Source organism: Pinus tabuliformis, chromosome Q (assembly GCF_031772625.1).
Source record: "Pinus tabuliformis cultivar Carrire ecotype Pingquan chromosome Q, CPIR1, whole genome shotgun sequence".
NCBI lineage: Eukaryota > Viridiplantae > Streptophyta > Pinopsida > Pinales > Pinaceae > Pinus > Pinus tabuliformis.
In genome coordinates this window covers 361,322,440-361,348,160 of record NC_142296.1, presented here as the reverse complement: position 1 = coordinate 361,348,160, position 25,721 = coordinate 361,322,440, and the positions used below count along the sequence as shown (strand labels likewise).

Genomic DNA, 25,721 nt, shown 5'->3' with positions numbered 1-25,721 from the left:
ACAAGGGAGGTACTGGGCGCTTGAGATGGGCCCAACCCCAAGAGCTACAGCCTCCCAAGAGAGATTTAGAGCTGGTGCAAAGCTGGATTCATCTTATTTAATCAAGAATGAAGAGTTACATCAAAACTGTCCACAAGGAGAACTTGAAAATGAGCTGAAAGCAAAGCTAATCTATTGCCTAAAAATCGAACTACAAAATGACTACAACAAGACTATGAAATGGCTAACTACAAGCTACAAAATGACTAACCACTAGCTAACCAAAATGAGGCCCCAAGCCTTCTTATTTATACAATTTGAGGACCCAACAGTCCTCCTAAAAGTTAGGGACTTGGCTGCCCAAGACTTGTAGTTAACAACAGTCCTACTTGACTTGCTTGGCTGCCCATGTGCTCATTGATTTGGTGGCCTTTGAACTCCGAGCTGATGGTGGATAATTCGAGGTAAGGGCCCATAAATGAGGGGGACACCTTCCTACAAACCCTCTAGCTTGTTCTCTCACGAATTTGGCTGCCAAGTGCCCATTAAGACCTTCAATTTTGTCTCCAAGTTGACCAAAAAGGCTACACAAAGCACCCATTAGACTTGTTGGCATAATGACTAACCAAATTCACTCTATTAACATAAATATAATCAAAAACATGCAATAAACTAATGAGAATGGTGGATTAAGTCAACTTAGGAGGTTGGATGAGCCCAAATAATTGTCCATTTTTGGGGCTCATCACAACAAATGCTCCATTTTGGGCAGGGGATAGTTATCCATTTTAGAGCATTTATTTAGATTCCTAAAATCAACGCACATTCTGATTTCTCCATTCTTCTTCCTCACAACAACCAAATTGGCCACCCATTTAGAATATCTGAGAGGCACTATAATCTTAGCAGCCAGCAGCTTTTTAATTTCTTTCTCAACCAGAGGAAGGAGCATAGGATTCATTGGTCTCAGCTTTTGTTTGAAAGGAATAGTGCCTTTCTCAAGCGGAATTTTATGCTGAATTATATTCCTGTCATATGTTTTCAAATCACTGTACTCCCAAGCAAACACATCAGAAAATTGCCTCATTAATTTGCAATATTCAGTGCTCTGATCAGCAGATAAACTAGTGGACAGATTTATGAATTTGGGCTGACCTGGACTTCCTAAATCATGCTTACAAACTGTAGACTATTCTTCTTTTTGGGTAGCTTTGTAAGGCACATCATTGTGATCAAACAATCTCTCAAGAGGAATTAGACCCTTAGGGATATGGTTACTAGGAAGCTGGACTATGCTATTCTTGCCAATCTTATTTCTAAGATGGGACTTGGGATCTTCTAACAAAGAATCATTATTTTGGTCAATTTGCATTTCAGAGAACTCATCAATGACTTGAAGAAACCTATTTAACTCATCATCATCATCAAAAACCTTCTAATGGTGGACATTATCAAGCAAAGAGGGTCTATACTTTACTTGTACCTCATAAACTAGTTTGGGAGGCGATGGAGGGATGAACAAACTAGCTGAAACAGCAAGGGAATCAGCAAGCTGATTTTGGGCCCTGGGAATATATGAAATGCAGAAAAAATCAAAGAACTCTTTGACTCTCCATACCTCATCTCTGTAAGCCTTGGATGTTTTGCTTGGAATGTTTTATTTACCTGCTGAATTATCAGATCAGCATCTCCAAACACCTTCAGATTTTTTATTCCTCTATCTTTGGCTGCATGAAGGCCCAACAACAGTGCCTCATATTCTGCTATGTTGTTTGTCACCTGAAAAACCAGCTTTAGAGACAATTGAACTGTTTCTTGTTGTGGAGACACTAGCACCACCCCTGCTCCTGCAGTCTCCTTGGTACATGCTCCATCAAAGAACATCTCCCAAATCTGACCTCCTGTATCATGCTCAGCCTGAGCTGTTGGTTTCCTGATCTGCAATGCAGCCTTCTGAGATTCTTCTATTTGGAGAATGCAAGCTCCAAAATCAGTGTCCACTGCATATATGGGATGGTTTGTAGGATTCTTCTCATCACTAATGATATATGCCAGCTGTGCTTCTCTATATAACCTCCTGCTCTCTCCTCCAAACACTGGAACAGTTGCATAAGATAGATCATTCTGCAATGTTCCACCTAGTCTCTTAATCCATCCTCTAGACAACATCATGCCAAACTTCGGAGGAACATCAGCCACCACTATATCCATCATCATACTCTTCATGGGCAGATGGGTTAAGGTAATGGCCGAATCCTTAATTAATCCAAGGCATTTTACCTTCCTTGAATCAAAAGAGAACAAATCATGATAAGGTCTAGTGATATCAAGGCCTAACTCTTCCATGACAGTTTTAGGCATTAGATTGTGGCTGGCCCCTGTGTCTAGTAGGCAATTGTGGAGGATTTTATCATGGATAGTTAATGAAACATAGAAAGATGGAGAATTATTATCAGCAGGTTCAATCATGGGGCTAAGCACAATAGCAGGCTTGTCATCTTGCAAATTGACAGAGTCAATGGAGGTTTGTTTAGATTCTAGTTCAAGGGCCTCAAGGATGGGTTTTCTGAATAATTCACTCTTCACCAATTCAGCTAGAGGCATGGATATTTTCAATTTCTGAATTTCTGACTCAAAACTAAAAGAAGAGAATACTTTATCAGCAGTTTTTACCTCTTGAACTGGAGCTTTGAGGGTGACAGGATCAGCTGCTGGTCTTCTTTGCCTGCTATTCTGTGGCATTGTTTGAGCAGCTGCTTCTTGTGCCACATTTTCTTTGACATTCTTTGCATTGGATCTTAGATTATATCTTTGTTGTTGCTCACCAGATTGCAGAATAGCACCATTGTCCCACCTCTGATTGTTTTTCTCTTGCAGCAATGACTCTTCATATTTGGCCAATGTTAAAAATGCAGCGCTGCCTTTATCCTCCAAGCAGTGAATTTCATCCTCATCTTCTTCAAATTGTTCCCCCTCCATGACTGCATTCTGAAAGGGAGCTTTAACTTTATGATCTTCTTTTGCTTCTTCACCCCTTTGCATAATTTGTAGCTGCTCATTTGCTTTTCTAAATGGGTTTGGATTTCTTGGAGCAAATGTGTTTTGCTGCCTTGTTTTGCCTGAAGTCTGCTCAACCTTTAACTTAGAAATTTCAGTAGCCAATGACTCGATCATTTTAGTCATTTTCTCTAATTTAGGCTCTGAAGTTGATGCAGGGGAAGAAGAAGCCTCACCTCTCGACATTCTTCTATCAACTTGACTCTTTAACTTCTCTGCTGCCATAATATTGGATTCCACCTCCAGGGCTACCTCTTGCATATCACTCAGAGTAGCACATCATCTTTCTCTCAACAATAAGCAGAAATCAGAGTCAAAAGCATTGGCATATGTGAGTTTGGCAGCAGTGGGGGTAGGCTTTACCTCAGCTGGTATTTTACTATACATTCTATTAAATCTTTTATTGAAGTCAGGAAAAGTCTCACCCTTTTCTCTTTTCAAGTTTCCAAACTCTGTATGATAATACCGCAAGTCCTTCTTATCTCCCCATTGCTTCAAAAATGCATCATCTAATGCTTCAATATCTGTTATGGATCTTTGGGGTAATTCTCTAAACCACTTCCTAGCCTCTCCGTCAAGGCTTTGGACAAAAACTCTCATCCATACATCATTCTCACTTATATCTAAATTATTAGCAGAACTATAAAAAGCTTCAAGATGTTCTTCTGCTGTCACTCCCTCTGTTCCAGTAAATTTAGGCATATATTTTTTATATTCTCCTGTAGGCATGGCATTTAAAGGTGTAGGAAAGACCAAAGGTCCATATCTAGCAGCAACAATCCTTTCAATCCTAGTAGGTGCTTGCTGTCCTGCCATGTTTGGAATATGTGGGAGAATACTAGCAGATGGAGCAGTAGGAAATAATGTAATGGATGGCAGAGATATTGGGATGTTTTGGACAGTATGGGAAGCTTTCTTTGGACTGAGATTCAAAGGGGAACTAACTGCACAAGGGGCTGAACTAATCTCTGAAGGAATTTCTATATTAACAGTGCTGGGCTCTAAGCCTTCAAGCTGTAATTCTTCAGTTATGAATTCATCTTTTAGAGATAAATCGGAGTTTTTAGGCTTACCTGATCCTGATGCCCCTTTCTGTGATGATTTCTTCGATTTAACAACTTTCTCAGGGTCATGCAATGGTTCAGCTGGAGACTTCTGCGGATTTCTTCTAGTATGCCTCACAAACTGAGCCAGAACTTCAACGTGGAGTCACCAAAGGATGTTCTTCCACCAATGGAGTCACTAGACAGAAGATTACAACCAATACTGTGTTCAAGCCTTGTCTGTCATCAAAGCTTGAAACTATGTCATTCTCCCAGGGAAGCTTGAGCTCTGATTCTCCTCTCTTCGGCAACGACGCCAATTAATGTTATCACCCCAAGAAACTCACCTAGGTTGTAAATCAGTGATGCTCAGGAACATTACAAATTCAACAATTGTGGTTGGATAAGATGATGGATAAATGGAGATATGCTGCACATTTAAGCCGATAACCACTCCTACTATGATTATCCCCAGACATGGGTGAATACCCCCAAACTACAAGGCTTTCAACTACCAACTACTCACAGTTTAAGGTAAAGGTGATGATGGAGAAGACTAATTACACCAGCAGATGCACAGGGCCCTGTGATGGCCAGCTGCAACCAGTTAGAAGATCTGTAGAACTATTGTTTAATACACAGACAGGATGACAGCTCCCTGATGTTAAACAACAACAATCTGCAAGCAATTTCAATGAACCACTAAATTATAATACAGAGGTGGGATGACAGCCCCTCTGATATTAAACATTCACAACACATCAAATAAATGCAAGCAGGCTTAGCCTGGAACAAAAAAGAGAAGTGGAAAGTGAGCAGGTGACAGTGAAAGAAGCTTGTATTAGTTGAAAATCCAGACCAGAAGCTGTAGGTCTCATAGTATTTACAGTCTCCAGAAGTTAAAGGCAACAACAAAACTCTCATTCATCAAACACTCATAAACCCCATTACATCTATTTTTTCAGTATATATGGTGTCTCATTACACAATCTCTCTGTTAGCTATGCGTGGAGGAGCCCATAAATGGTCACCAACCAAATTTACATTCAGGAATGGGCCTCTGATATAAATCTTGCTGTGTTGTAAATGGATTTGACCCCTCTGATACAAATCTACAGTCCTCCTTTGAGCAGGTGGCGTGAAATAACAAAGGAACCATAACCATTGAATGCACTGATCAGATAAACGGTGTCCTGCTTCCTCCTCGGTCATACTTTTGATTAATGGCAGCTTCTGAATCATTAAAACGGCTCACTCATGACTGTTTGGCTTTAAAACAGTGAAACGTTGCCACATTGTTCATTCCCGCCCATCACTGTTTCAATTTTGGCTTTTAAGAGGTGCATGCATGGTTCATTCAACTATCGGGTCCGCCTTTAGGGTCACATTTCATATTAAAACAGGCCCATCCTTTGTTTTTTTTAATATTTGCAAATACAGGAAAAACTGCCGCAAAACCATGAAAAATGGCTTTGGCGGATTTGAATCATATATATATTTTGTTTTAGAACCCTTTCGGATCCAAAAACCCATCACAATCGACACCCGCCAGGCATCCTTTGTATTTCTTTATATTTCATAATACATAGAAAATGCGCCCAAAACCATTGAAAATGGCTCAAGCACGGATTTGAAATTTTATGAAAAATGACTCATAAACCATCAGGTCTGACCCATCGGGTCCGAACTCCATCGCAATCGGCACCTGCCCAAGGCCTCCTTTGTATTTTCTTTATACAAAGAAAATACATAAAAAAACATTTAAAAACGCGAAGGACGCAGACCTGAAATATTATGAAATGGAGCGCTATATTGCTATCGGGTCCGGCCCATCGCATCACAATATAACATATGTTAAAGCCCGCCCCTTTGTAATCGCCGATAGCGATATCAGCGATTGCTCATCGAAAAACATAAAAGCCCCGATTTCTTTGATATTGCCGATAGCGATATTGCTGTGGACTCGAACATCTATCAAAAGGAATTAATATCGCTGTCGGGTCTGGCCCATCGGGTCGCAAATATATATGTGCGAAAGGCCCATGCTCCATTAGAATTGCTGATAGCGATACGCCGATGCGATATCGGCGATCGCTCATCGCACAATAATAAAGCCCTTTTGTAAGTCCTCCATTGCGATACGCCGATGCGATATCGGCGATCGCTCATCGACGATGTCTCATGTCGCTGCCGCTGCCTCCCCCGACTTGCGATATGCCGACGCGATCTGGACCGTTGATCGGCCAGATCCAACGGCTGAGATTAATGCGGATCCTTAAGCCTGTAATTTTGATTTTTACATGGTTTTTGGGGTATTTTCGCCTCCCGATAGTGTATTTCTGCCCTCCAAAGGGCTTTCCTCTTGCAATTTTTTCGATCGGTGGAAGACTTTTAGCCAAAATTTGAGGATTTCGACAGCATCAATGGATCCTTTGGCATGATTATAAGTGTGTTTGCAACCTTTGAGAGTGTTTGAATCCATTTTTGATTCTTTTGCACAGCAAAGCTAACAGTTCCCTGAATAAGAAGCATTTTAGATTTCAAAGAGACAAAAAGATGTTTAAGGGCCAGAAATTTGTGATCAGATCCAAGGCCCCGAATGTTCATGGACAAGATGTCAATCATTTGGGAACCTCATGAGGCCAGCAAGCTCTAAGAGGCCTATTTTCAGAGAAAACTTCATCTGCAATTTCAGTCACGGGAATGTCGATTAAGGAAAGATCTCTGATAGAGGAATCCTGTCTTCCCTTCCTTCCGCGAAAATGCCTGCTGCCACGCTTCTCTTTGCGGCGGACGGTAATGTTCCCCGCAGATTTAGGGCTAATGTGGGGCGAGGGGGAACGAGAAGGTCGATGAACAGTTAAAGGCTGGAGTTTTAATGACGCTCTTTTGAGGAGGAGGTCGATGTCCTGGTCAAAAGAATTATGTGGAGAGGTACGGGGGGATGGTGGAGGGGAAATAGGGATAAATGGCGCCTTCCCTTTGCGATCAGGTACCAGTCCCTGAGGTGGGGGGATAGGGGAGGAAGCTCTAAGAGGAGAAGGAGATCGAATATCAGAAAAGCGACCAGGCGGAGGGAGAGACGAGGGTCCCAGGATAGGATGAGTGAGGGAGGGGGGGGATTGGGGAGACAAAGAAATGTATAAAATGTGGCCTACCGCAAGGTCAATACCGGGGGGTATAGATGATGCAGGCGGGAGGGGAACAACGGGGTCAGGATCCGGTTCGATCGGCAGTGAAATATTGGAAAAACTCGAAGCTCGAGCCGATGGGTCAAATAGGGGCAGAGAAGGGGACTTTGAAACAATTGAAGATCTTTGTAGTTCAGCAGACAAATTAGGAATACAAATAGATGGGCCCACAGAGACAGAACGAGAATGTGGGAGGCTCGCAGAACGATCAAGGGTGCGGCCCGTCCGGGGAAGAGGAGCGGCATTGGAAATGACAGGAGCCCGAAATATCTCCTGGGGGAAGGCCCATCAAAGGCCGAAGCATCTCTGTCATGAGTCGAGGAGGGAATATGAACAGCCTTCTTCTTCTGCTTGCCACCTTGGCAACGAGGACAATTTGAAAAAAGGTGACCAGTATTATGATAGATGGAACACCTGAAAGGCACGCCCCAGTAGTCTAAACGTTGTTGGATTTTGGAAAGCTCCCAAGAAAGATCAATAGTCTCAGGAAAACCACCCCTGAATTATTTTTCTATAAGAATCCAGGCCACACGTTTGTCTTTGGCCCCAATACAGCGAGGGTCAACATATATGAACCACCCGATAGCATTCTCAATCTTTTCCATAGATTCCTTGGTCCACAATTCGAGAGGCAGTCCAGGCAATTTAAGCCAAATATAATTATTCTGGGGTGTGCAACGGAGTGGATTAAATCCGATAAACCATCTGTGCAGAGCTAAAAAACTCCTCTCTTTTACCCAGGGTCTCGAAAAGATGAATTCTAGGTCACAGATCCGGAGAAAGTGAAAACAATACCAATTGTTCATGAGGCAAACAATGGTAGGGGAGTATCCCAAAAGAGGAGCCCACCTGGCCGCAATCCATGAACAAATTTGTGAATCCTCCATAGACGGGAAGAACCATCTCCCAACTAGCACCCTCTTTTGCAAACTTACAATTCTGTCATTTAAAAGTGGACCATCCAAGTTAATGGCTGAGGGAGGAGGGGAGGACTTAACAGGCCGATGATGTTTGGGAGGCTGCCTAAATGACAAGTCATCATCCCGTAGAGGCAAATGAGATAGAGAGGGGAGAATGATGTCAGCCTCCAGCGAATCTTTCCAGTCGGACCGAGGAGCTGATCTGGCACGAGATATTTCGGCATCCATAGTTGCACGAACCATGGCTGACTCAGTAGATTGGTCAGTGAGTAACTCCATGACAGGATAGGGGCTGACACCAAAATGGTCAGTATGGGAATCCCAATAGGATATGCTGACAAAAGAATGATCTTATGGCATAAAGGGAAGGGACGAATTAGGTGAGAAGATCCGCAGCAACAGTACGATGGAGAAATCCAGAGATATAAAAATGACTAAATAGGGGCCACGTATAGAGGATAGTAAAAGCGGGTAAGTAGATATAAATGCCCATTCACCAAGAACATCCCTTCAGTCAGAAAAATGGATAAGAGAGAATGTCCATCGAGGTAAGAAAATCTACAGATGGACCTCGGAGATCTAACAAAGGGAAACAATGGCTGCGGAAGTTAATGGAGGATGTAAATGAGCAAATGATCTGAAAACCAAGGCCAAACGGACCACCCAGAAAATTCAAAAAACTTGATTTTCAGGTGTCGGAAAAACTAGAGAGCAGCGTACACTCAGAAGGATATACCAGGGCATACAACACAGCAACAACATATTTCAAAAATGCCACAACATGTTCCAAATTTGAAACGAATATCAGAGCATGGTTTGGATATGACAACATAATCTGCTATAGTGAAATTGGATATCCAAGACCAGCAGGAAGATGCAAAACAAGACATGAGAGGAATAGGTAGGAAAGGATGAGTATACAGCAGAAATAGAGCATATCATGGAAGAATGATAAACTACGATGGAGAGTAAAACGCCATACACTATCCACACAACAGATCTATATATTATGCAAACCAGAGGAAAAACATTAAAATTTGCTAGCTCAAACTAAAAAAACCAACTGACCTAAGGCGCGAGCGTTCTCCGAGTGTTGAGTTGCAAGTACCATGAACTGTTTAGGGCAAGATAACATAGAAAAAGCATAGAACCGGGGATAAGAAAGTGGTACAGCCGGAAATAGCAATCATACCCAAAATGGAAGTAATTCCATGAAGCAAAAATCCTTCCAATTCAGGTAGTCGGGTTATAAAGGAACAACAGAGGCAAGGCTATGATAGGTATGAATGGCGAGACCATGAAAAGGCACGTATGAAGGCATAAAAAACACGCGGCTTCCCAGTAATATAGAGAGGCGATAATCGCCTCATTCCATGGCCAGACAGATGTCTCGATAGAGAAACTTTGAAAAAGGACGTGGGAGAATCACGTCCAGGACCGATACTAGATAGCTATGGTCGCAAAGTGTAGATTGAGGATAAGATGAACGAGCGGACTATACATACTTGATTGGTCGCCATACTGTGCTCACCACTCGGCGCTCCGCAGCTCAGTCTCACCACTCCCCCATTACAATATCAGATATTTAATGGTTTTTTTTTACAATATTAGATATTTAATGGTTATTTTTTTTTACATTAAAAATAAATGAAATTACAAAGTGTAGTTGCCCAAAGATATATCAAGAATAACTGAGTTACATATTGTAAATGACTAAAGGCATATAAAAAAATAAGTAACAATATAGATCATTATAAAAAATTTGTAAACAAAATTGATTAGAAAAAAGCATCGCTAATCAACATTACACATCAAAATAAAAGTATGAGATATGACAAGATGTTGATCCATTGTGCACATAAGCCAAAAGACCAAGTATCCCCAACTATATAGCCCTGAACTGATATTTAATGGTTGTTAGTAGTTTAAGGAAGAAAAATAAAATTATAAATTAATTTTTATGGTGAAATTAGACATGTTAGACATAAGGTAATTCTCAAAACGGTATGAGATATGAGAATCTATCTTAAATAGAAGATTGAAAATGAAAAATATTTTTACGTAAAGTGTTGTACTTATACTCAAATTAAATGACATATAAAAAAAAATCAATATCATAATACTAATTTTCTTAAATTTTTAAGTTATAAAAATTCAAAATTATAGTGATTTTGAAACACTATTTTCAACATTCGTTAACAAAGAAATAATATTTTTAAGAAATCAAAGTATATTTTTCTTTAAAATATAAAAATCCAAATTCTAATTTTAATGAATATTAATAGTTACCATCATTTAAAATTAATTTAATTTATTTTAAAGTTAGTTTTTTTTAAGAAAATAGATTAAAGATTTAACATTGATAAATATATCATTTAGTAAAGGTGGAAATTTATATTTTTAATAAACTACTAACAAATTATCTAGCAAAGTGATATAAATTAAATGTCTTCATCATACATCTTGTATTGCTAAAATTGAAAATTTATAGAAATTAATTAAATATTAAATTTTATTACAGTGAGTATAGCAATCTTTTCTAGGTTAAAGTTTTTTGAGCCTCTATTAATGCCTGCCATTTTCATGTATATAACCAAAATTTTTGAGCCATTTTCATTTGTATAACCAAAATATTTGAGATTTTTTTTTTAATTATTAAAACAATGTATTTGTCATTTTCTAATTTTGATGGGATATAATAGCCTTAGTGGAGTGCATTTTTTTTTTCCTATTTGTCAATGTTTGACAAAACATTTTAAAATGAACAAAAGGTTAATTTTGTAAGTCATAATTCGTTAATTAGTGCTCTAACACTAACTCTATTATGGCTGACACTACTACTTCTCTACCCAATAATATCATAAATGGGGGAGTGCCAAATCCCTTAGTAAATGAGAGATTGGGCTGAGAAAAAGCTGAACAAATATCGAACCCTAAACAAAATGCATGACAAGTAAAACATTATCCAATTGCAAAAATAGTTATGCGAAACAACATGTATATGAATACATAATTATGTGCAAAGTAAAAATTATCTAACACACACCCCTCTTCTGCACAATTACTTTTGGACTAAGGTGTTTTCCTTAGTCGTTGTTATTGTCTCCATTGCAGGGTTCTGTAATTGCACCGCGTAGTTCATCGGTAAGCCATAGGTGCACCAACCAACCATGAGTGCACAAGGAAATAATTATGCATGTGGATTTTGGATTGCGATAAATGTTGACTTGATGTACAGGATGCATTGGAAAGGGGGAGATGGTACCAATACGAAAGCTAAAGTTGTAGCTGTCTAGGGACTCCTATGGTTCAACAGTTTCCTTGGGAATCCCGAGCTACACATATACGGGGACTCAAAAATCATGATAGACCAAGTCTTGGGGAAAGCAAGAATAAAAAATCCCAGACTTCAAGATTGGTTGGAAAGAATTGATTTCTTATGGAAAACTCAAGGCAATTACACAATTCAACACATTAAAAGAGATTATAACAAAGATGTTGATACATTGTCAAAAAAAGGATTACAAGCAAACAATGAGGAATGGCACTTAGAGATCACATGGGAACAGTCCATATTCAACATGGAGAGCTTCCCAAATCCGTTTTAAACATTTCTCTGTATGCATCAATTTTTTGAAAACAGGAATGTTGATGTTTTTTGTTGTTTTTATTTGAAGATCCTTGCCTAGCCACTGGGCATAAGTAGTGTCCTCTACGAGGAGCTTCCTACAGCTTCCCCGCTAGATGGTGATATACCGAACAAAAGTGTGATCCATAGATATGCTGAATTTTGTATATGAAACTTTTTATTCTCTGCACAGGCACTTTAAATGCTACAAGCTGTACAATGAATTCATTTTGACTCCAGGGAGTGGACTATCATTGCAGCAACAAATGATGTTCCATCCTGTATATTTCTTGCAATACCTGCCTTTGTATATGCTGCTTTCAGTCAAATCGACTCAATACAGTATCTTGCTCTATATGTAGTCTATGTTGCTCAAAGTGCGTCTCTGGCTCTCGGTTGTAACAAGTTGCTTTTGATATCTTGAGAGTTGTTCTTACTAGCTCTGTAGCATGTATAAATGCATTTGGAAGATGATCTATGTAATTTTCTACTCATATAATATATACATCTGGCTTTTTTCTTATTGAAAGAAAAATAGTGTGTACTCCCAAAACGAGATATATGGCAAAGTTCACATATTGTTCTGATACCATAATGTTCCAATGAGCATCGCTACATGTGTCATGTATGTTTCCTCCATTATCTGCGTGTGTCGTATTTCTAAAACTGTTGAGTAGTATGCATTGCTATGTTTATGGGTGGAGTTTTCATTGATTTCTTTCTCTATTGGTTAGTGTGATTTTGTGGTTTCAATTCATGGTTACTGTCAGTTAGAGTCTAGGCATGCCTCCGTAATGCCCCTGATGCCCTTCATCTACGAGGAGATTTGAACTTTAGATAGCACAGTTGGTTCAGTTTTTTTTATCATTACATTGGTCTTATTTAGTGCCCACATTTTGTGTTCAAAGTTGGCACTGTAGCAACAATGTTTAGTGCTTGGTAGTTTGCACTTATAGATTCTAGTAATTATCTTACAAGTTTGATACTATTGAGGTTTGAATATGCCCGCTAGAGAATATTACGGCTAGTTAATAGCATATGATTGCTATGTGCAGTGAAATCGGCAGAAGTAAAAATTGTGATGTTGTTTTAACTACCAAAAGAAAGAGAAGGGGCAATTTCCTAATTTTTTGTTCTACCTATTGTTGAACGTTGTTTTGACATGATTGAAGTTTTATTTTCTTGAAAAGCTCAGACTGTGTAATGTTATAACTATGTTGCATGCACTAGACTACTCCATTGACTGATCAAGGAAGTAGTTTTTAAATGATATGTCGTATTTTCCATGTATTGAGAAGGCATTCCCAGTGGTTGACATAAATCATTTCAATGTGTGTGGATATCAATTTGAAGCCGAGAGGAAGGAGAAGAAAATAAGTGTTACCCCATTGGTGAAACCAGAAGTGACATTAGTTGGAGCCACCATGTTGTTGGCTTACGAGCATATACAGATTAAGTTAGGCTATGTTGTTTTCACCATACAATCTTGATCTGAAATAGAATCCTAGCACACTAAGTTGTCCCCGTCATGAAAGTGGGTGGGTGATATGCCTTCCTGGAGAGTGATTGATTGCCCACATGAGAGAGGTTATTTTGACCCAATGCATCGATTTTTGGTACTGTACAATGATTTATTAGTAGATGATCATAGTCTCATGAAATCATTCTATAAATTAAACACAATACCAAGGTTAAATATCCCTAACAAAAACTTGTCATCATTTTGATAAATAAACATAATAAATTATAATTATTTGATATAATTAGATTGGTCAGTGTATAAAAAAAAGAGCAACCGAAAATATTGTGATACATAAGTTGAGCAATAAAGGAAATCGGGTCTATGAGAGAAATGTCATTGATTGGCGGGACTTTTATGTTTCTGAGTAACGTGAATCCATGGTGAAATAACCCTCAAAAGTTATCAAACAAATAAAAAGAATATTAACAATGTCGTAGGTAGTTAATTGAACTTCACTAAGACTTAATTTTTTTCTCAACAATGGATATTCAAAAAACTGAATGTGAGTTGAATGATTGGTGGAGTTTGTTGTTAACAATAATTTTATTAGTTTTGTTGTAAAAAATGGTTTTATTTATTGATGGATTTTTGTTTATATACAATCAAAATATTTTGCTAAATTATGGATCTTATATGGTTATCATTAGCAATTTCACTACGTGTTGCAAAAGAAATGCCATAAGGTAGATACTTTTACAATTCAATGGATGCCATCCATAATCTTGAATTATCGATTGATCCTACATGGCAAGTCGGGTTGCTTGATTCATTTTTTACCTGATTATAGGAAAATAGAAAACTATGCGCTTTTACTTTTTCCAAATATTGCATCCAATAAATGAATGGCATTGGAAGAAAGTCAATGTTTTAAGTTTTGAGAGTTGATTGTTTTTGTTTCAATATTTTTCAGATACATTTCTCATTTTCTTTCCAAATGAGAAGATCCTGCCCTTTCTTATGACATTCGATAATGTTTATGGTGGTTTATTATGGTGTTTTGGTGATTTATTCTAATGTTCTATACTTTGTTTATATTTTTGTTCTATACAAATATTTATTTCTTTTAACTTCAACCCATATTACTTTGATGAGAGCATTATTTGTTTCAACCAATATATGTTTCCCTTTAGGTTCAAGTGGTGCAACAAATTTTTTTTTTCCCTTTTTCTTTGCCCTTATGTGCTTAAGTGGAAGTAGAGCAGACAAGATGGCTATGTCATACAGGGGTTGTGCATTTGTAATAAATTTATCATAATGTTTATTTCCCAATAAAGATAAAATTTATCTTCATGCTTATTAGCTGAATGATGATCCATAGTTAAATTGACTGAATAACTTTTGTTTAACAAGGTTAGCAACATAGAACCATTGAAAATTACAGGTGGAATTTGCTTGCTATTTGTTACAAAAACACTTTTACAAGTCAATAGTTTTCTTTTCTCACTCTTTTTTCTTCAGTGTCCCAGACCAAAGATCTGGAAAGGTTGAGCTTCAATGCCTTCATGATTATGCAGGGATCAGTACAAGCATAGACATAACAACAACTCTTGTTGTGGACATTTTGTAGTCATAGGGAATGAAAGTGTTGCAACTTTACGAAATACAATGGGAGCCTAAACTTTATGCAATGAGATTTCATTTCTTCTTTGAATTTAACGGACATAGGTGATATATTGAAGGCATCTTATTTGCACACTATGAACCCTCTGAAAAATACTACAGTTGGAGTCGATATTTCCCATCAGGCTTATCCATAACATCAATTTGCATAGAATATTCTATTCCATGTGAGTTATAGCAAGATAACCATAATGTCAAATTCCCTTTCACTCACATTTATTTATTGGAAAGAAGAAAACATTTTCAACATTTTCATTCAATCCTGCCATATTCCCTTTCACTCACATTTATTTATTGGAAAGAAGAAAACATTTTCATTCAATCTTGTCATAGTAGAAAATACATGACAAACTTTTTTATTGTTTTTACATATTTGTTAGGCAGAGAGAATTGTCATACCACTTTGTGTGTATAATCTACACCCTAGAGTTTTCAATAATCCGAGACAAAAACATAACTTATTCAACCCCTCAGCAAATATATTTTCAGATGACAACCATCTAGAGTAATTGTTGTTTAGATCATGTACAAACACAAGCTGATATGTGAGAGTGACCAAATTTAGGTCTTCCTATTTTAATTGCATCTAAGTAGAATTCCTCCCAGATATATCTTATCTAATGCTAAAGCTCTGATGCATTATAAACTTCTCCAAGGAATCCTTACTTAAGCAACAGTGAAAAATCATCTGGTCATTTCTTTCTTGAGTAAGTTAACATCACTGAATAATGAATTAGTCACAGATGTAGAATTGGAAACTCTACCTTTTTCCAAAAGCAAGCTTGAAAGAATCAATCTCAATGGGTGCTTAATACAAACTTCAAAGGGATTCTCTACAATCAGTCTCTTTACTAATCTGCAAATTTTTTACATCAGTAGATGATTTAACCTTGGCTACTATAGCAAGTGGTGCCAAAATGCTCAGGCATTTGAGCTTGGTAGGGTGAATTTCCCCAATTTGTTGACATGTCAGATAATTGCATCCTTTGTTATGCTATTTAAACCCTCAGATCGAATCTCTGCACACATATTCATTGTTGAATCATTACTTCTCTACATTATCTAAAGTTCTAGATGAACATTTTTTAAAGTCTGAATACAAGTTAAAATTACACAGTTTGATAACATATTGGCCATCATTCTTCATCTGTTTCTATTGGTTTAACTACCTTCGACGTTCAACAAAACCTCTATCCAAACACATTGCTCGAGATGGCAATGTTCCTCCTAAATGTGTCAAAGGTATTTGGTGTGGAAGGCTTCATTATTGTTGCAGCCAACACCTTTTCCTTTCTTTGAATTCACAAAAGGAAGTTGGCTCCCTTTGAAAATCCTTTAAAAGACATGCTCATAAGATTTCCTGTAAACAAAGATGGTAATTTCATTTTTTGCTTCTATATTATTTTTAGTACGAAACTAATATTCTTTCATTGTGAAAGGCTAATCATTTGTGGTATTTTTTAGTAGCTGCAAACCTATAGTCATTTCAAGTGTTTGAATATTTGAACAATTTCTTTTATGCCAAAGCACTCATCCCATTTTTAACATTTTTTACCATGGAAATGGATGACGACAACTTTTTCTTTTCCATTTCAATTGCTTCTGCTCTTCTAGAAGAAGATGCATGTCTCAAGTTTGCAGTGGATTATGGTGATTATCCGAAGGAGATAAAACTAGAGCCTAAAGATGGTGGCCAATTGATTTTGTCTGAAGCACAAACTGATTCGCAAGTCAAAAGTAACCAACAATTAGGCGAAGATAGAGAGAGTAAAGGTGGAAATGGTGGTCAAAACTTGGAAAATGCATTAACACTATCTACAAAAAATCTATCAGAACACCATCAAATCAAGGAAGGTGGATGACAGAATAAGGATTTTTATGAAATACCATTGAAGGAGTGCAATCTCCTCCTCACCTCAAAATGATTCTAATCAACAAGCTACAGATTAGTAGTTAAAAAGCTAATTATCACATATGTTTTGTTGAAAGCATCTTTCTTTATCTGTATAATTATTCTATAAACTTGACATTAATTTTTTTTAACTTAAAAATTCAATAAACTTAAACCAAAGTAAAAGGAGGTACACAGATCTTAAAACCATCTAGGTTGAAATGTACATAAAAGTACTATTAACTTCTAAACCCTAAACTAAAATTGATCTTGTTCTGCAAACAATTCTCATTTCAAATAAGAGCACACACACATTCATACTTCTAGGTTGAAATGTACAAAAAAGTGTTGTTAACTTCTAAAACCTAAAACATACTTTATCATATCCTGCAAACTAAATTCTTGTTTCACATAAGAGCACAAATATATACTTCATATCTAGGCATATTGTTGATTTTCACAACTAGGCATATTGCTATCAAATTACATCATTTCCTTTGCAAAGTTTGGTGCAATTTCTAGTTTATGCATTGTGTATTTAGTGTTAAAAACAAAAAGTCAAAATAAATAAATGCATTTAATAATAATGTGCAAAAACAAACATAATATTGGACCTTTTATTAAAATGATATTAAAGGCTTTAGGAATCTGTATCTTATGTTTTATTACAACTAGTTGAAGGTATATATTCTTTTTGGATGACATAATTACTGTATATTTTATTTTATTTTTATGTGTTTCTATATTTCTAATTTTATGAAGAAAAATAAGTATTATACATAATATTGATGATCATTTATATATATAATTTTAATCACATTGTATTATAATTGGATTAAGATATGGATTAGTTTAGATTCATTTTAAATTTGGATTTTACCAAATGAAAAGATTCAATTTTAGAGTTAAATATTGATCTAAGTTGGTATTCTTGCATTCCATATGTGTTGTAAAAATATGGAACTTAAAAATAAATTATTAATTTTATTATTTTATTTATTTGATCGAGTCAAAATGTTTACATAACATCTCTTCAATAGTGTGCTCTAGAGCTCCTTTTGACACAACAATTATGTTTATTAGGTATTTAATAATTTTTTTATCTTTTATTTTTATTTATACATTTTCATCATTCGTACTTTTTGGAAAAAAATATATAGCATACTTGATATTAACAAACATTTACATACAAAATTTTAATAACAAGATATTTAAAACATCAATTGTCCTTAATCATATTAAGTTTGACTAATATATATATATATATATATATATATATATATTATAATGTGGTTTTCATTATTTAGTATATATTTTTACATATTATATGTAAAAACACTTAAAAATTTAATATTATTAGACAACCTCGTAGGATATGTGTACTTTGTTATTATATGAAGAGAAAACAAATATATTCACCTTGATATAAGAATCCATGACCTCATTATTCCAAAACATCACAAGATAGGTGTACTTTGTTGTAACCTGAAGAGAATACAAATCTATTCACTTTGGTATAAGAATTTGTAACCAAGAGTATCTAAGATATGTGTAATTTGTTGTAATAGGAAAAAAAATAAACATATTTATTTTGGTATAAGAATCCTTACCCAAGGGTATTTAAGTTGTTAAAATCACCTTTAATATGGCGACACCAACCTTTAACATGGTTGAATTCTTTTATATCTCCTCTCAATTATTTGAATTTTTGCCCCTATCAAAACCAAACTCTCTAAATTCAATCACATTAGCAGGACTTGACTCAATAAACTATTATGTTAATAAAGAAAGCTCTTACTTTATGGCGTTTTAAGGTGAGAAGTCTATATGTTATCAAATTTGGACTCCTTGTTTTACAATCATCATGGGAATAGTGATAAAAGAATTGTTGTAATTGAATTGTAATTTGGCACCTTCTAAAATTTCTATTGCATCATTCTTCACAATGGCAATTTGTGAAATCTCAACAATTGTTCATTGCAATTTTAGCAATTCTTCTAAAAAAAAATTCAAATTTAAAATAATAATAATATAAAAAAAAATCAAATAACAATATTTTTTTTACCATGGTGAATAAGATTAAGCCTAGACGTTGCCACTATAACATCAAGAGTATATTGAACAACCCATAAGCTAGATATACCAGGAATTTATGACTTAGCAACATTTCAAACTCCACTAAGGTGGTGGAACTTACTCCTTAAGCCTTATCACAATGGGCCAAAAATATCCCCAAGTGAAATTTGAAAGACAGTGGAGGGATAACATCTTATTCACTCAGTAATCCATGAGAAAACTCAAATCACAACATATTTACAAAACAAAATTTTACCATACTCACGAACAAAAAAAATTTATGCTCACCACATGTCGAAAACCATATTCTACATTAAAACTTGCATCCATAAATCTTAACACTACTAAAAACACTCATACACTAATCTCCTCAATACCACCCATTTCTCGTCCACCACATCTTAAAACTATACTCTACTTAAAAACTAACATCCATGAATATTCTTAACGCCCCTAGAAACACTCAGACAGTAATCACACCACTATAAACACTCATACATTAACCTCGTCAATGTCACCCGTCTCTCCTCCATGACCTCTAAAACTCCATTAAATCTAGAAATTAGAGTATGGGTGTTTTTAATAAGAGATTGCTGTGTGGGATACAATTGAAGATGTAAATATAATTAATAAATATTTACTATTTAAATGTTGTATTTAACTCTGAATAATTATTTATTTATTTAAATTAGTTTCCAATAATAAAATGCCTCCGCCGAGGATCAAAACACACACAGATTCAAAAGAGTGCCTCCACGCAGGATCGAACAACGGACCTTCAGTTTACAAGACTGACGCTCTACCACTGAGCTATAGAGGCACCTGTGATGCGGCTTCCGTGATAGGTCTATGACTATGGGGAATGATACGTGCTTATAGCTCAGATGCTCACTAACAAAAATCAAACACCAGTTCAACGACTAAAATATAAACAGTAATTCAACATGCGTTTTGTTTGGAATTTAAAATGCATTTATATTTAAACCATTTAGAGTAATATGTGCAACTTGCAGTAATGTTTTAATTTTGGTAAATGGGCTTTAATAGTTAAAAAAAAAATATTAAAAATAAATGCAAATTATAAGTGGCAAATGAATAAAAACATATTAAGAACAACTAAATTTCATATTGTAAAAATATCTAAAAGAATATTAAAAAAATAGATACAACATAGATGATAATAAAAAGTTTGTAAACAAAACTAACTGGAACGACCTCACTAATCAACATTACACATCAAAATAAAAAGGCTGAGATATGACAAGATGTATCAACATTACACATCAAAATAAAAAGTCTAAGATATGACAAGATGCTGATCCGTTATGCACTTTAGCCAAAAGGCCAAGTATACAAAATTATATATTTAATGGTGGTTAGTAATGTAAAGAAGAAAATTAAAATTATTAAATTATAAATTATTTTTCATATATGGTGAAATTAGATATTCGACAATTCTTAAAATCTTATGAGATGTGAAAATCTATCATATTGAGAGAATTGAAGATGAAAAATACTTTCATGTAAAGTGTTGTACTTATACTTAAATTAAATCACATATTTAAAAAATCTATATCATAAAACTAACTTTCGTAAAAAAATTTAAATCATAAAAATTCAAAATTATAGTGATTTTGAAACACTATTTTTAATCATTTTTAACAAAGAAATAATATTTAAAAAAATATATATATGTTTTTCTTTAAAGTATAAAAATATCAATTCTAACTGTAATAAATATGAACGATTATCATCATTTAAAATTAATTTAATTTATTCCAAAATTAGTTTCTTTAGAAAATATATTAAAGATCCAACATTGATAAACTATTATTTAGCATGGGCGGAAATCTATCTTTTCACAAACCGCTAATAAATTATATAGCACAATAATATAAATTAAACGTCTTTATCATACATCTTGTATGGGTAAAATTAAAAATTCATAAAAATTAACCCAATATTAAATTTTATTTTTATTATTATTTAGCGGTATGCATTGCTATGTTTATGGATGGAGTTTTCATTGATTTCTCTCCATCGGTTAGTGTGATTTGAATTCATGGTCTCTGCCCGTCACAGATTCTGGGCATGCCTCCGTAATGCCCCTGATGCCCTTCCTCTACGAGGAGATTTGAACTTTTAAATAGCACAGCTTGTTCAGAGGCCATGCTCCATGTTTCAGTGCGAGTGTGAACACATATATCAGTGAGCTATTTTTAGTGTTAATTTTGTTTTTTATTTTTTTTAATTATTTTTTTACCGATAGAAAGAGATTGGATGTTGTTAATTTTTTTGACAAAAACATAAATAAATTTTTGCAAATCAATTCCAAACACCAAAATTACAGGTATATGAATTATTACTATGATTGTTGTTGACCTATACAGAGATCACCCCGCGTCTTAAAGGATTAGAGTGCTGCTAAAATCCAACGGATTTTCATATATATATATATGTGAAAGCATTAGCATATCGTGGTTGTAAAATTAATTTTGTTGCTCATTACATTGGTCCATGCAGTGCATTGTTTCTGCCTACGAATTATATTATTCATTGTCATTCGTTTCCTTATTACACTTTCCTCCTTGGGTAATTAAGATTTGGACGTTACCATGAAGATACATGAGCGATATAAATAGAACATATTCGGTTTACAACTTGTTTCTTATATTCTGGTTTATTTTATGCAGTAGTGGATAACCAGGCATCTCCATCAAATGCAAATGTGTGGAGGTAGGGGAAGTCCACATGACTCAATCGATGTGTCGCGCCTTCCAAGCTGATTTTTTCAATACCTATAAATTGAATCCACATATCTATGGCGAGTGCTGCATCAGTCTATGTTTCGTAACAATCCCATTGATCCCATATTCGCCATATCGCATCCATAAATGAATACGCTCTTCAGTAATTCGGCTTCGGCTTCGGCTTCTTCGTCAATTCAAATAAGAACGACCAAGAGGTATGAGGCATTTGGATTCTTGCTAGTGGACAAAGACTAGATAATAAGTTAGAAAAACTTCTGAAACATTAGGCTTTTCATTTTGGTTTGATCCCACATGAGCACATTTTTTAGCTTTTATCAATGTTATCTTTATTCTATTATATTTCAACCTAATTCTACTTGGAGTGGCAACAATATTCGAATATTTGACCTCGAGTGCGAGAGACACGTCAAATAGGCCTAACTAAGTTTTGTGAATATCTACTAGTTTCTAATTTTTCCATTAGCTGCTTAAGTCATAGGATGGCTCCTTCACTCAATTCATTAGTACTCACATTCGTTGTTGGGGGACTAATATTGTGAGGGGTGAGTGAGGGAAAAGAGACCGTACCTTTTGTTGAAGTTTTGGATGATTTGAACCAACTCTTTATGATCCATTTGGATTTTTGACAATAATCTCTTAAGTAGTTATATCTATGTCTATGAATCACAAATTTTTTATTGAACACATGTCAATGTGACTTGTTTTTCTCACTTTGTTTATTGCTATTAAGGACTTGTTGACGGTGCTAGACCCGCGAACATGTCAGGGGATCTCCCCGGTAAGAAGTCTCAACTAGATCTCAAACCGTTTTGGGTAGGAGTCCTAGCAGTGGGTAGTAAAGCTATGCCTTGACTGCGATAGCGCGCAGAGGTAAGAAAGATATCTTTGTCGGAAGCAAGTGTGTGCCCTTACAGCGAGTCAATAGATATGCATGGGGAGGTTCTTGTTGACACCTAATCCTCAACGGATGGGTGAACTGGAACGCGAACAGTCATCAAGAAGATGAACTGATCCGTCCCATTTATGTATATAAATGATAGTTAGCTAATGAATTATGCAATCAGTTTTTTCTGCCCATTCTGGAGTTACCCTAGCCTGACATGGTATCAGAGCACAGGTCCCAGAAATAGTTGTAACTCCTGCCTCTGTCCTAAGCGCTGCTCAGTCCTGAGCGCTACTCTGCCCTGAACGTTTGTCTCTCTGCGCATTGATTGCCTGCCTGAACGGTTGTCTGGCCTGACATTGCCTCTGTCCTGCGTTTCATTCTCTGCGCATCGAAGACTGTGTGAAATTCCGTTTTAGACCATCTTTACGCCCGTTACTAAGCTTCTCCCGCATGATGGATACCTGTTCTTCGAAGGAAACAACCCTGGGTTGAATTTGAGCCTTCGCATTTTGAACAGTATTGCTGGAGAAAATGGAGGCAAGAATAAGCTTGTACTGCTCTATCTTCTGCCTCTGATCAGTAATGGTAGCAGCGCTTTGGAGAGCGCTCTCTATTTCGCCTGCCATCGTCCTTGAATTTGCGTTGTTGACTCAATCGATTTTCCCAACTCCAATATTCTCGCCCACCAGGATTAACAATTGTAGAGTTGAAACTGAAATCGGAAGCTGTTATAAGAGCTCCATATTGTGAATCATCCGTATTCCTTCAGAGCAATAACATCTTGTGCAGTGCTGGATGTACTAGCCCCGCCTTATAGAGAGGATCCTGCATACTACCCGCTTTTGCGTAAGGAATTTTACATTGACTGTGTTGTGAACATGGCTGCCTATATTATTTTTAGTTGGTAAGAATTGCATAGATGCTTGGATATACATATCAGCCAATTGTAGAACGATTATACATATGCTCCTTTGCATGAATGCCGAGACTTTGTTTGGGCGGTACGTCCTACCCCGCCACAAAAGCGACGGAAAGGTATTGCTTGCTTGTGGGCAAGCACATCCTCAAGATAGGCTTTAGCCTTAGCCAAAGGATTACCAGGCTCGCTTGAATACTTAACCATTGTGTTCTGACTTCTGCTTGGCGTTGTTGAAGCCGACTTGTCGTAGAAACTTGATACCATCGCTGGAGCTGTATTAAGAGAGCACGTTGGAGCATTTCTTAAATCATTATTGGAGTATTGAGAGAGCACGTTGAAGCATTTTTTGAATCATCGTTTGGTATCGAATCCTGCACGAAATTGGCACTAATTTTTGTACACCCTCTGTAATTGAACTCTCAAATGCTGCGCTGCTTTCAAAATAGTATTGCAGTGATATATTGATATGTATTAAAGTGATATATTGAAGTGATCTCTTGAAAGTTTTTTTTTTTTCAAAAACATAGTAGTATTGCAGAGATATAAGAAATGCTGATGCTTCTATTAACCGTTAGAAGAAAATAAAATGCATAAGGCTGTGGCATAAGGATTTTTTATCAGCAGAAGTTCTTTTTATCAGCAAAATTATTTTTCTATCAGCATAAATAATTTTTGTTACAGTATGCATTCAAGAGAAAGAGGAAGATATTTCAGAGGCAGGGGGGGCAAACATTCTCAAGGTGAAAAAGCAGATATGCATTGCATTCGCTGCAAACGAAATGGATCACATGATGCTTCTACATGCAAGCTACCATGGGACAAAATTGAGCAGAGAAGAAACCAGCAGAAAGGTAAAACTGATGACACAGACAAAGGTAAAGCACCTGAATCCGCTCACTATATTGAGGCACAATGTAACATTGGAGTAAATGAAGATTTGTTTAATGCTTCACTTGCTTCTTCGAAAAATGATTGGTTGCTTGATTCAGGAGCAACCTGTCATATGACTCATAGGAAAGATTTTTTTGAAGATTTCAATGACAATGTTGATGGAGCAGTATACTTTGCAGATCAGTCAAAAATCAAGCCATCAGGGCTTGGCACAATCAGGCTTAAACTGCCTGGTCTTCCAGACTTTCTTCTGGACCATGTTCTATATCTCCCACAGCTCAAGAGAAACTTGATGTCCTTGGTCCACATCCGCCAGCAAGGTCACTCCATTCATATGTTTGATGGAAAGCTTGAGGTAAGAAAGGCATCTGACCACTCACTTGTCATGAGGGGTATAGAAGAAGAAAGACTTCTTAAACTGCAAGGAACCTCTGCTCATGCACAACATTTCTCATATATTTCTCATCATGAAGAAGGTACACTTCCGTCAAGTTTATTATGGCATGCTAGATTTGGACATTTAAACTATGATAGTCTCCGCTTGTTGAAGAAAAATGGTGTTGCTGGTTTGCCTACAATTCCTAGAAAACATAAGCAATGTGATGCTTGCATTCTAGGAAAGCATAGCAAACAGTCTTTTCATGATTCACATTCAAGAGCACATATGAAGCTTGAACTCATTCATTCAGATTTATGTGGTCCAATGCCTGTTCCTTCTGCAAATGGAAATAAATATATCATGACATTTATTGATGATTACACCAGAATGTGTTGGGTTTATTTATTGAAGAACAAATCTGATGCTTTTCAAGCATTCAAGAATTTTCATAAGTGGATTGAAAATGATGCACAATCTCATATTGGGTCTATTCACACTGATAATGGAAAAGAATATACGTCAAATGAATTTGAAAACTATCTTCGCCAACATGGGATCAAACATCAAACAACTGTGCCTTATAATCCTCAACAGAATGGTGTAGCTGAAAGAATGAACAGAACAATTTTGAATATGGTACGATCCATGCTTTTCTTCAAAAATGTAAAGATAATGTTATGGAATGATGCTGTTCTATGTGCTGCATATATAAAGAATAGATGTCGATCTAGTGCTATAAGAAACAAAACTCCTTATGAATTGTGGTATGGACATGTTCCTTCGGTAAAACATCTCAGGATCTTTGGTTCCACCTGTTATGCTTTAATACCAAAGGTACATAGAAACAAACTTGGTGCTAGAAGTCGTAAGTGTATCTTCCTGGGGTATTCAAACACATCTAAAGCATACCGTCTCTATGATGAAGTAAATAAAAAATTTGTTGTATCT

At 36.1% G+C, this 25,721-nt stretch overlaps 1 non-coding gene across 1 annotated transcript; it reads right to left on the bottom strand.

Annotated features, from left to right (window-relative positions):
- Window positions 1–19,675: 19,675 nt before the first annotated feature.
- TRNAT-UGU (transfer RNA threonine (anticodon UGU)) lies at window positions 19,676–19,747 on the bottom strand. Its single transcript has one exon. It is a non-coding gene; the product is annotated as a tRNA-Thr (tRNA).
- Between the last annotated feature and the right edge of the window lie 5,974 nt (window positions 19,748–25,721).